Genomic DNA, 13,638 nt, shown 5'->3' on the forward strand with positions numbered 1-13,638 from the left:
CCTGCGAGAACACAGTGAGTACTTACAGGTGGAAAGTGGAGTTGGTTGGGTGTAAAGAGGAATGTTGATTTTCAAAATGTAGGATTTCTACAGGTGAACATCAACCTCTGTGAGAGCCAGCCTGACCCATCGGAACGGACAGGGTCAGGCACCCAAAGGAGAAGGCATCCGCCTCGTCCCAACCAAAGCAAAGCCAAAGACAGATGGGGCGGGGGCGCGCCACGCCGCATGGTTCACGCCCCGCGTCTGAAGATCACGCCCCAGACAAGAGCCCAGGAACGAGGAACCTGCCTGTGGACGGACCCATTCGGCGCCTTGGCTTTATCGGGTTCCACGCGGAGTGGGCGCTGACGTGTGAGCCATGGGTCTTGGGCCCCTTTGGGCGTTTCCTGGGTGGGTTTCTCGAACTCAAACTCGCCTGGACATTTGTCCAGCTCCCAGCTAGTCAGAGTGGAAGGGCTAGAAGGACACCCCCTTCTCCCCAAACTTCCTGGGACGAGTCACCAGACGTCTGGCAGGACTTCCAAAGACGCCCCCCGTGAGGGTGCCCTGTGCCGAGCCCACAGCCTGGCCCGGCGGGAACCCAGACCCTGGGACAACGTAAAGAATTAAGTCTTGCCCTAACCGGTTTGGCTCAGTGGATAGAGCGTTGGCCTGTGGACTGAAAAGTCCCAGGTTCGATTCTGGTCAAAGGCATGTACCTTGGTTGCGGGCACATCCCCAGTAGGGAGTGTGCAGGAGGCAGCTGATCGATATTTCTCACTCATTGGTGTTTCTAACTCTCTATCCCTCTCCCTTCCTCTCTGTAAAGAAAAAAAAAAAAAAAGAATTAAGTCTTTTGGCCCTAGCTGGTTTGGCTCAGTCCATCGAGCCATGGTTGCAGGCTCGATCCCCAGTAGGGGGGCGTGCAGGAGGCAGCCGATCAATGATTCTCTCTAGTCATGGATATTTCCATCTCTCTCTCTCCCTCTCCCTTCTTCTCTGAAATAAATAAAAATATATTTAAAAAAAAAAGAAAGAATTAAGTCCTTTGTGGAGGAGGGAGACCTGTGGCTTCTCCTGTCTTTTATTTATTATCATTAATATGTTTAACTCACGCACTTCACAGAGGCATGGAACACGTAGCTAGGAAATAAGGAATATGTTTGATTAAAAAGTGGAGACGCAACTTGAAAAAAAACGGGGAGGGTCATTAATCACTCTAGTCTCTAGTTACATAAACGCATGCAGACAGATGCTTTAAATGGTTTCAAAACAACCAGCGAAATATCTAGTTACTCCCGCATTCCCTCCCAGGGTCTTATTGGGTAGCGGTTGAGCATTTGCTCACATGGGCTGTTCAGCCCGGAAGGTGTTGTGAGCCAGACATGGACATGTCCGTGGTTCTTTTTACATGTCCTAAAACACACACGCTATGATCTCCCTCAATCCGACAGCAGTAGAGTCGTGTGCAATGAGATCAATGGTTTGACATCATGATTCTCACCCTCGTGTCCAAGGCCAGGGGTTCACAAATATATTCCAGGGAGAGTTTTTAACGTTTTTTCTGTCGTCCTTTGGCTGAAAGTCTAAACAAATTATTTGTGGGATATAAAAACCTCTCTCATTGCAGTGGTTTTCCAACAGACGCCCTGCCTATGGAATATCATTTCAGCTTCTGACGAGACTGTCTCTTCCCCAGGCCGGTGGGACCCCCGGGCGTTTCTCAAACACACTTGTGGGCTCCTTTTCCCTCGGCTCCTTTTCTGATAGAAACATCATTGGATTCTGATGCCACAACTTAAAGGAATAACATGCTTCAAGTCAGCAGTCCCTCATGCCACTGACACCCTATTTGTCTCCTTTCAACAAAAAGGAGCATGTACTCAGCCACACAGGGGCTGATCTCGGGCATTTAGTTATTCAACGTATGTAACCGACAACACTTGGCATCTATGTCCTGCGAGCTGTGGTGGACAGACTCCAGGTGACCCGCGACCCCCCTCCATGGCATTCATACCCTCATGCATTGTACCCCATCCCACCATGCCCTCGGATATGGGGGTCCTGTGACTTCTAACCAAACGAATCTAGGAAAGCGGTGGAATGCAGAGATTACACACACACACGATTACACACACAGTTATGCATACATGATTATGTTGCATATGATTGTAACACCTGTCTCGCTAGGACACGTACCCCTCTGCCCTGGGTGGGGCTCAGAGCCACCTGCCTCCTCCCGTTTTCCGTGAAGAGCACTCCTACTTCTCGATTCTGAAAGACCTGCTCCATTCACCGCTAGCTGCCGAGTGCACTCACCCGAACTCCACTGACCCAAGGAAACGTGATGTTAAAGAGCTTGTGTGAGAATTATATGTGGTATCCAGGACATTGTTCAAGTAAACATTCATTTTTGGTTTAAACACGTTTTATCTTAAGCTGATTAGATTCAATGAAATTCTGAAGCTGTCAGACACGTGAGAACATACATGAGCTCAGTAGTACTATCCTATTTATCATCTCCCTGAACACAGCAAGTATTTTTAAATAAACCCAAGTAGGTTCAAAAAATAGGGGTTCCGATTTCTCTGTAAAAACACCTGTTCTCGGAATCACTGGGTGGAGAGTCAAGTGCCAGTTCTCTGCTGGGATGACGAGGGATGTGTATCGATGGGACGGACTTACGTCCAAGTGGCTCCTTGGAGAGGCCAGATGGACTCTGGCGTAGGCCCTGGTGAGGACTGCCCGTGCCATCATGGGCGATGTGGTGCTGAGTCCCCGTGGATCCCAGGGACACTGCCCTAGCCCCGCACACCGGAATTGGCAGTGATGACCACGGAGTGATGAGGTGCTGCCCCCCGACTTGTTCCCATGGAGACGAGTCATTGCAGATGGCGGGGTGGCTCTACGTCTCAATGGAGGCGTCTGCTCCTGGGGAGTGACAATGCTTCCGTGGAAGGGCACCTGCGTGAGCAGGAGCATGGCCTGTGTCAAGGGGAACGGTGATTACCCGATCCAGGCCACACCCTCAATGCCCTCAGCTTCCGTTCTTCCCAGAGCCCGGCCCAGGGCACTGTTTTTTCAGCGAAGCAGGGAAGGGAGACATACGGTCCAGAGTCGCCTGGGACTTTGACCTTTCATAACAAGTACTCCTCAAAATCGTATTTTTGATGGCTGCGTAATACTCCATTATACTGACATGATTCCCTTGGTTGCTTTTTGTTGTTGTTGTTGTGTGTGGGGTTTTTTAATCCTCATCCGAAGATATTTTTCCATTGATTTTTATGAAGAGTAGAAGGGAGGTAGAGAGAGAGCGAGAGAGGAGAGAGAAACATTGATGTGAAGAGACACATCGATTGGTTGCCTCTCACATGTGTCTCAACCAGGGCCAGGGATCAAGCCTGCAACCAAGGTACATGCCCTTGACCAGCATTGAGTCCAGGACCCTTCAGTCCACAGGCTGACGCTCTACCCACTGAGCCAGACCAGCCAGGCTGAGATGATTGCCTTGTGACTGGACATTTAGATGCTTCCTTTGGTGGGGGTTGTACTGAGGAACCTCTGTTTGTGTGTCCTTCTTCACATTCCCATTCAGTTCGCCGAGGGAGAGCTTCCTCTGTGTGTTCGGGACTGAACCTTTTCCTGGGAGGGCCCCCGGGCAGGAAACCTGGAGTTAATCAGTAAGAAGATGCAACCCCCCAACAGCGCTCAGAAAGCAGGGGCCGGCGTCCCAGCGGCAGCCGGAGGGAGCCTGGCTCAGCCCAGCGCTTCGGAGGCAATGACTTTCAGAACTTTTGTACCTTTTGAAGGTCCTCTTCCAAGCGGGCGCTCACATGCTTTGTCGCCGGCTGTGTCCGCCCGCAGCCCGGCTCATCACGATGCGGAGCCCGTGCGCCCTGGGCTCCGAGGCAGAACGCGCTGCGTGCTCGCTGCTGGCAGCGTGGTCCTGAGCCAGTAACAAATGAGTGCGGGGAGGGAACCCGGAGTCTTGTAATTGATTATTTAGTGCAAAAGAGGAAGAAAATGATCACAGGTGGTGACGGCAGATGTGACGGCCCGGGATGCTTGGCAGAGGGCGGCACACACGGCTTCCCGGCACGCCAGCGCCGCGATGTCGGATGTCCAACCGCAACGCTCTGTCCCCCGCATCGCAAGGCATCGGGTCTCTCTTTATCCTGCCCACGTACTTTCCTCCCTCTTTCCTAAACGCTTACCTCGGTGACATCCACAGCAGATGCTGTGCGGAAGGAGCTGCCTGCGTGAGGCCACGGAACCGCTCTCCGTAGCCATGCCAGCAATCACATGTTTCAAAACACGCTGCCCTGTCCCAGCTCAGAACGCGGGCAGGAGGGCTTGAAAGGCAGCGGCGACGGAGGGCGAGGTTGGCGCGGGGCCCGAACCTACCCTCGTTCTAGGCACCGATTCAAAGGGGTATTGCTCTTATTCTTAATTAGGGCACACTAATTACTTCCTAACTTCCTCTCTGCTTTCCACACGAGCCTCGTCCCCTCTCCTGGAGTTTCAAGGAGACCGGCTGACAGTCTAATTGGATCAGGAAGGGACCCTCATAGAAAAGGCCCGCGCCCGGCAGCTGGGCCCCCGCGTGAGCCCACCAACGCCTCGGATCGTCTCCTCCGTGTTGAGGTTTGGGGAGACGTTGGCTCCGGGAAAGAAAGTCAGAAATGGCTCCTAGGCCTCCAGCACATCAAAGACGACTTCGCTGGCGTGTCGCCTCCGCGAGGAGCGGCATCATCGACAGCCCAGCCGAGTTGAAAGGGAGATAAACAGTCCACGCTGAGGCCCGAGGACGGCGGGCTGTTCCGGGGAGGACGCCAGGCCGTCTACACCGCAGCGACGCCACGGAATAGCAATGAAGTGTGTAAGCGCCAAGGCCCCGGCTGCCCCGTCCTCACTCACACTGCTAGGACTTTTCTCTCGCCCGATGGCTGGTGCCTCCCCAACCAGATCTCTACCCGCAGCGAGCTTTTGAGGAGACAAGGGGTGAGGGGGAATGAAACTGTACGCGTGCCTCCAGGAAAGTCAACTGTAAGGAAAGGAGAAATTCCAACCAATAACAAAAAATACAAACCAAGTAACACGCACACCGCGGACAGAGAGGAGGTACGATGAGAGCACCCTCGCCAGCTGTCCTGTGCAACGAATTCCTCTACTTGGGCACAGAGCTCACGTGCAGCAAAACCTTCAAGATAAGTTCATCGTGCCCGGCCGGCGTGGCTCAGGGGTTGATCGTTGACCTATGAACCAGGAGGTCACAGTTTGATTCCTGGTCAGGGCACATGCCCGGGTTGTGGGCTCCATCCCCAGTGTGGGGCATGCCAGAGGCAGCTGATCAACGATTCTCTCTCATCATTGATGTTTCTCTCTCTCCCTCTCCTTTCCTCTCTGAAATCAATAGAAGTTTACTTAGAACAAAAAGATAAGGTCACCGTTGTTCATTTCCTGGCGAAAGAGCTGCATGAGGCCCAGGGAGCTCACGGGGCTGGGAAGAATCCGCGCCTCGCTCCCTCTGGTTTAATGATAGGCTTGCTCCACCGGACCACGCCCTGCCTCCCTGCGTGCCTAAACGCCGCCTTCCACGCGCCGCATGGCTCCATCTGTCCTCGTGCTCAGTGTCGGACCGCTCCTTATAGCCAGCTTCCGACGAGGGGTTGGTCCTGCTGCGTGGCTGTGACGTCACGGGACTGAAGCCATCGGTGCTCTCCTCTGTGGCCATCGCCAAGCCTTCCGCAAGCGTGCTGCCACCGACCCACGGCACGGGAGGAGTGGGTGTGGACCCGGAGCGCAACCCTCCATCCCCAGGGCAGCCCCAGCCCACAAAGGCGTGGCTCACAGGCCACCGCTCCGAGGCCCCTCTTCTGCTTTTCTGCAAACAGTACATGAACTCTCTTGACATTTTTGTTTTCCATTTGTCATCTCCAAAAACAAGTCAGTCCCGCAGGTATTTCCTGAAGATGCGTTCATCGTGCAAGGCCCATTGGCTCCAGCCCTCCTCCCTCCGTCTCTGTGCAGCAGGGGTCCCCCCTGCACCTGTGATCTGTGGGCCCTGCGCTGAGCCCCGGGGATCCCGAGGTGGGCAGAACCCACGCTGGCCTCCAGGGGAGCCGTGCCACAGTGAAGGCTGCACTGCCCACTGCTCTGTGGTTTGAGACCAGAGGGACGTCCGTTTGCTCCTCCCAGTCCTAGTGACCTTTGAGGAGTGGGTGAAACCGCTAATGCTTTCAGTGCAGCAAATGGGCAGCAAAATAAAGGCCCCATAACCTGGAGTCACCCTGCAGGTATCGGGTTCATGCTGCTGGCGGGTCACCGGGCTTTACCACAAGCTCGAAGGGAAACAATAGACTTCATGTAAACCTGTGCCGCAAAGCTTCCTCTTGCCTGTCCAGGTACCACCACACTCCTCCCTTCTCCATCCGTCTGCCCAGGGGATGGACTGAGATGGGTCTCCATAATGGGGTCTACTGGCTGCTGGTTGGGCTCATCCGCGGGGGCGTTGGGAGGCGATCCGAGGGAGCAGGGCCAAGAGACTGGGGTGAGGACCCGTTTTCCCTGCTCCCTCCCAGCGGGTCTCACGGGGCGGCTGGTCTCCACTGATGGCCACACTGTGTGAGGAGGTTCTCACCACACAAATGTCTTCTTCCAATCACGTGACTGCTCCCTTCCTCCTCCTTCAGACCGAGCGATGGCACTGCGTTAGCTTCCCTCACGTCTCTGCAATTCGGCTCTTTACTAACTTCTCCTCCAATTACTCAGGTTGAATGTGACCCTATTTCCTACCGGGACCCTGACTGAGAAGCCCAGCTGAGCCAAATTTCCTTCAAATGTCTTCTAGACATAGTTGGTCACCTGATAAAGGCACCTCGTGTAATATCCACACTTAGCGTCTGATGTGCTGGTTGCCCTGAACCACACACACACACACACACACACAAAACACACCAGCGTCAAATCAGATGCGAGACAAAGCCACGTGTTAGCAGGATGCAGAGTAACTGAGGCTATCAGCACGCTGCTCGTGGGAGTGAAATCCAGGCCAGTCGCTTTTAGAAACGGCCTTGATGGGATGCCCTAGCCCCAAAATACCTCCACCCTGTGGCCTGGCAGCTCACTCCTGGGTGTAGCCAAGGAAGATGCATGTGTATCCCCCAAAGGACAGACAAGAATATCCAGAGCGGCACTGCTTGCAAGAGCCCCAAATGGGGAGCAACCCAAGTGCCCATCAACAGGCCCATAAATAACCGCAGGCGGGACTCCACACAGAGCAAGCGGCCGGCCGAGGCAGCAAGAAGGCGGGATCTCCAGGATGAGTTTGAGAGAAGGCAGCCAGGCACGGAGGGCACATGCCGTGTGGTTCTATTTCTGTGAATGTCAAGGACGAGGAAGGCTGAGGGATGGTGAGACACGTCAGGACAGCACGTGCCTTGGGGAGGGACGGACTGAATAGAAACGAGAGTGAAGGAGACCTCTGGCCCGGAACGCCCCGCATCTCGATCTGGGTGGAGGTACAGGTCACACGCACCAGGCCGCACCCCGAAGATGGGTAGACCTCCTCACACTGCCCATGGGGTGTGTGCTCTCCCTCCAGAGCGAATGAAACTGCAAAGTGGCATTTGAGGACTATCCTGCTGTTCCGTAGGAATGTGCGCAGAGCTCGAATGTCTAAGTGCTTCTGAGTGTGGTTGTTTGTCAAGCTGTTCACCCAAAACCGCAGTAATTCATGGCGAAGACTTCTTCACGGAGGAAGCCTAGGCGGGTAGCAGGTAGTAAGGGACGATCCCTGAGATGGTTCTAACAGCGGCAATCCCTCTGCTGCGTGTTTCTCTCCAGCCCACGCTCCCTCTCGGGGCAGCCCCTCTCACTCACGGGTTACGAACACGGCTCCAGGGAAATGAGTTGCTCTGAAGAAGGCAGAGGGCCCAGCCGTCAGGCAGGCTGGGGGCGAGGGGGCTGTCCCCTGTCAGGGAGGAGCTCCCTCCGACGTGGAGACGCGGCCTGGAGAGAGAAGGCGTGTGGCGTCACACTGAGCCAGCGTCCCCGGAGGACGAAGGCATATTTTCAGTCGAGAGAAGGTTTCTCTAGCTATCTGGGGCGTAACGACACTATTCTGACCAATAAAGAGGTGACCCGGCCACATCCCTGTGGCCTCCACTGCCACACGAACGCTCAGGTGGCTTTGCAGCCGTCGGCATCTGAAGCAAGATCCGGCCATTGGCGAGGCATTCCCCAGCTCGCCGGCAGCTCGAGGGTACGAAGGGCTGGAGGCTGGTCGAGCAAAGCAACAGGTGCCACGCCGTCGAGGAGAAACCCACTCTGGGGGTTCGGGCTCCCGAGCGTCCCAAGTTCCTCCCAGCAGACCACCCAGGCTCCTCCCACGTGAATTTTGGGTGAAGATAAAGACCTCGCCGAAACCGGTTTGGCTCAGTGGATAGAGCATCGGCCTGCGGACTGAAGGGTCCCGGGTTCGGTTCCGGTCAGGGGCATGTGCCTTGGTTGCGGGCGCATCCCCAGTAGGGGGTGTGCAGGAGGCAGCTGATGGATGTTTCTCTCTCATTGATGTTTCTAGCTCTCTATCCCTCTCTCTTCCTCTCTGAAAAATCAATAAAAAATATATTAAAAAAAAAAAAAAGATAAAGACCTCAAACACCTGTGCTGGGGGGAGACTGGTGCCTCCCTCCCACACACTCCAAGCACAACGCAACCTGCAAGGCCCTGATGGACCCCCGCCCACCTCTCCCTCTCACCTTCTCCCCTCTCCCCTGCCCAGCCCGCACTCCGAGAATCTCCAAGGACGGTCCTGGCCCTCCCGTCCCTCCCTCTGCAGGACAGGCTTCCTCTCACCTTGCACTCACCCCTACCCGTCAGGCTCAGCCTCCTCTTCTGTCCTCACAGCATCCTCCCTCCCCTGAGTGCCCGCCCGGAGCAGGCCCACCTGGTACTCCGCGCGGGACACGCAGCGTTTTCCTTGTGGAGCGCGGCGTAATCTAGGATCGCCTCAGTGCGCGTGTGCCCGCTTTGTACTCTGTCTCTTCTCTTGGGAGGAACCCCTGAAGGCAAGACACCATCGGTGTTTCCCACCAAAGTCCCCCCAAGGCCAAGTGCAGCACGGGGCACAGACACTGGCGAAACAGCAGCGATGGACGGAGGAGGTGATGCGAGAGGGACACCAGGCAGAAACGTGGCCCTCAGCCCGGGCTGCGAGGCGGCATGGCCCCGGGGGCAGGGGAGCAGAACACCTCGACCCAGTGACAACCTCTTGGCGTCAGGAATTCATTTCAATGAGCAAGATGACATTTACAAAGCTATGCCTTTCCCACATTCTCATCTTAACAATCAGAAATCATCCAAAATGCATAGCAGAGGGGGCCCTGTTCAATAGCATACATGGCATGGAGGGGACACTTCAGCCTCTGAAATTCCGTGAGTCTGAGCGCCATGACCATCACTGCTGACCATCGTCTCCTGGCACATACAACGGCGTCACATACATAGTCTCCTACACACGCGTGCTGCCCTGCACAGATACCAAAGGAAGCGTGAAGGGGACGCCCAAAGTGAGCCTCTTGGGGTGAAAGAACAGGGAAATCATTTTCCATTAGCCCTGCAGGTCGTGTAACGTTGGCCAACAGTGAAAATTCTCCCTGGGTCTCACTGTGGAAAGGAATTTGAAATCAATGGCTGCAGACACCACCAGCTCCTCGCTGTGCCTGGCCCCCTGCCCTCCTCCCGCAACGCGCACCCTGCGGACAGAGGCCCCGCGTGGGGGGAGGCGGGAGACGGCACGATGTGGCGCTGCAGATGCTTTACCCTCAGGGTGGAGGTGGGCCACCAGACACCTGCCTGAGCCAAGGACCCCCCACCAGGCCCCGCTCTGGCTGCACACGCCACTCTCAGGGCCCAGCGAGGGGCGGGGTGCTGACCATTCCCTCCCGGCAGAGGCGAGGCGGGCCGTGCTGGCTTCTGCTCGGAGGCTGCGACCCTGCTTGACGACCAAGAAGGGAGGATGTTTGCTCTGAGCACAGCGAGTCACTGACAGCCCCCCAGAGCGGGTCAGAGAAGACAACGGAGAAGGTGCATGTTGGGCCTGCATCCCGAAGAGGCGGTGGCTTGTCAAGGTGTTTACCTGACGCTGCTTTTTACAGGCCCGATGCCCAGAAAGGAGCGAAGGTAAATGTACCAACTCCCGCAGGAGGGAACGGCTGATGGCTGGTGTGTGGTGCCCTTGGTACCTTTCTATAAAGAGCTAAGTATGTGCCCGGCTGGCATGGCTCCGTGACTGAGCGTCGACTTATGAAGCAGGAGGTCAAGGTTCAATTCCTGGTCAGGGAGTTACGATCCCTTAAGTTTGATCAGAAAGGGGACCACTCGGGTTTCCACGCGCTGCGTGGGCGACGGGGGCGAGTGGGCCCCGTGTGGCCAGGTCCTCCGCAGGCCGCACCGCCCGCTGGCACGCGCGCTCCTGGCTATGCATCTCCCAGCCGGGAGCCGAGCCCGCGTCTCCGCAGCCTCGGGAAGGCTCATTTAGGCCTTGGCAGCGCGGCGGGGACACGGCAGCTGTTCGCTCTGCCTCCTGCCCATCATTTGACCGGCTTTTAATCCGCAACAGCACTTCCAAAATTGAAAACGGAACCAGGTTGGGTTCCCGACCGGGGCTCATGGAGCGCAGGGCTGGCTGGGCACGTCACGGCGCTTGCCAGAATGAAGATGGATCTCCGAGGCCGCCTGGACGCCTGGCGCGGCAGAGGCCCGGCTGCCAGGCTCCGCCGTGCGTGCACCCGAGCAGGGCCACCAGCCAGCGGCGAGCACCTTCCTGGACGGCGCCCAGGGACACTTTGTCCTGACCAAGCCAGACGTCCCATGCCTCCCTCCAAGATCGCCTCGGTTCCCTCTCTGTCATGAAGGGAGGATCAGGAGATTTTATTAATAACGGAAAAGCACTGATGTCAAAGGCAGATTGCCACCAGTTCGCAGCCACTGATTGTCCTTGTAGAATTCTTTCTAACTTATATATTTTTACATATATTTTTATTGATTTCAGAGAGAAAGGGAGAGGGAGAGAGCGATAGAAACATCAATGATGAGAATCATGGATCAGCTGCCTCCTGCACGCCCCCCCCACTAGGGATTGAACATGCAACCCAGGCATGTGCCCTGACTGGGAATCGAACCATGACCTTCTGGTTCATAGGTCAAGACTCAACCACTGAATTCATCCTAATTTATATTTATCTAAAAAATATTTCTTATAAGGATTTCTTCCAGGCACTCGGGTTTCACTTTTCAATGTGGTAAACCACAATAACGTAGGATTCGTTGTCTCGGCCACTTTTAACTGCTCAGTTCAGCGGCAATAGACACATGGTGGTGCAACCATCACCACCATCCACCTTTCACTTTGCGGAACGGAAACTCCTGCTGCGATACTCTAGCCCCCCAGCCTACCTGCCCGCCCCGGAAGCCACCAGCCCTCTCTCTGTCTCTGTGCATCCGCCTGCTCCGCGGACCTCCCGTGAGTGGAGTCGTGCAGTATTTGTCCTATTGTGACCGGCTCGTTTCCCTTAGCGCAGTGTCCTCGACGTCCCTCCACTTCGTAGCTTTTGCAGGGTATTCTTCCTTTGAAAGGCTGAGCAGTGTTCCGTCCTGCGCAGAGAGCCCGAGCCGTGTACCCACCCATCCCCTGGCGGACACACCTGCGCACTGTTGTGAGCCCGGCTGCTGCAAAGGCCCGCTCGAGCCCCTGCTCCCGCTTCTTTCGGGCACATACCCAGGAGTGGAACGGCTGTGTCGACATGGTAGCTCTACTTTTAATTCCTGAGAAGCTGCCATACCGCTTTCCACAGCAGCTGCACCATGTCCGTGCCCAACAGGCATCCACAAAGCTTTCCATGGCCCCACAGCCCCGCCGACACCTGTTATTTTTTTATAGTCGCCACCCTAATGGGTAGGAGGTGGTACCTTATTGTTGGCCAGACTTCTTTGTAAGGATCCCGAAAGGAGGAGAGTTGCATAGTCCTAATGTCCCACGGGTGAGTTCCGTCAGCCTATTGATAACACACCCACGCAGCCACCGAGTAGCCGCCACCCCTCCTCACCACGCGTGTCTGGCCAGACAGTGGAGCTGGTATTTTCTATGGGTGCCCCGATGCCTGTAGAGTGATGGGGCCGTGGTGACAGACGGTAGCCTTGGCCAGATGTGAGTGGGTTAGGGAGTCAGGTGAGAAGATGAAGAGATCTCCCAATGAGCACGGGAGAAGGCGCGGGAGAGGCCCGGGAGCCCCGTCCTCTGGAGGAAGCCCTGAGATGTTGATGCCCCCAAACCCCCATGCGGACCTGCGGAGGGTCCTCCTCGCTAACTAGCACCACGAGCCTGTGGACGTTGGAGGCCTGCTCCCAGCCCAGCCGCGCCCGCGACCTCAGCAGGTCACCTGGAGCCGAACGCCGCGCTGCAAGCCGCACGCTGACAGCGGGTCAGGGAGCGCATTTGCTAAATAAGAACCAAGAGCGGGGCCATTAATGGGATGCTGCCCCCTGACAGACATTACGCCCGGAAACCAGGAAGGACCGAACACGGTGATTAAGGAGAACCGATGAGCTGGGAGGTGGAGAGAGAGTCAAAATCAGTGCAGACAACCTCCCGGAGGATGGAGTCCAGGCTCAGGACCGCTCTGTGTGTCCATGGCCACATCAACTCCAAAAGGCTCCTTCACGATTTCCTGGATTGATTCTCTTCCTCGAGGCCCAGCCACGAGTCCCGCCACAGAGACGGGTTGATGCCACTCCCCTGCTGTTCCCCACACTTGCCTGACCTTCCTGCATGTCTAGCATTTGGATTGAAAGCCGCCTTGTAGGCCACACCACGGGGCCGCTTTTTATTCTGAGGGGCATGGGAAAGTCTCACAGGATCTGCGCAGAGCGAGGACAGGGTCTGATATAGAGAGCGAAGGAGCAATGAGAGGATGGCGAACCGCACTCTGTGTGCCAGGCACTGTCGTGTGATATGATGAGACTCCAGAACACCCCTCTACCCAGAGCTGAGCCTTGCTAGCATGCTCACACATGACACAAATATACACTGACACAAGCACGTGTAAGCCTGTATGCAGGCAGAAAGATGTTTGTATATGCACAAACACATCCATGATCTTTATATGTAATACTAGAGACCCGGTGCACAAAATTTGTGCAGGAGAGGGGTTCCTCAGCCCGGCCTGCACCCTCTCCAATCGAGGACCCATCGGGGGATGTCCGACTGCCGGTTTAGGCCCGATCCTCAAGATAAGGTGGTCTTTTTTTTTCCTTTATCCTATAAATGATATATTACATTGATTTTTCAGATATTGAGCCATCCTTGCATTCCAGAAGTAAATTACACATGCCCATGGTGTAGAATCCTTTTAATATGCTGCTGAATTTGGCTGGCTAGTATTTTGTTGAAAATTTTTGCATCAATATTTATAGGAAATATTCGTCTGTCATTTCCTAGCGGTGTCTTTTCCTGGCTTCGGTATCAGGGCAATGCTGGCCTCATAGAATGAGTTAGGAAGTGTTCCCCTCATCTTCTATTTGGGCGGGGGGGGGGGGGGTTGAAAAGGACTGGGGTAGCTCTTCTGTAAATGTTTGGTAGAATTAACCAGTGAAGCC

This window comes from Cnephaeus nilssonii, assembly GCF_951640355.1.
Source record: "Cnephaeus nilssonii genome assembly, chromosome: 16".
Lineage (NCBI taxonomy): Eukaryota > Metazoa > Chordata > Mammalia > Chiroptera > Vespertilionidae > Cnephaeus > Cnephaeus nilssonii.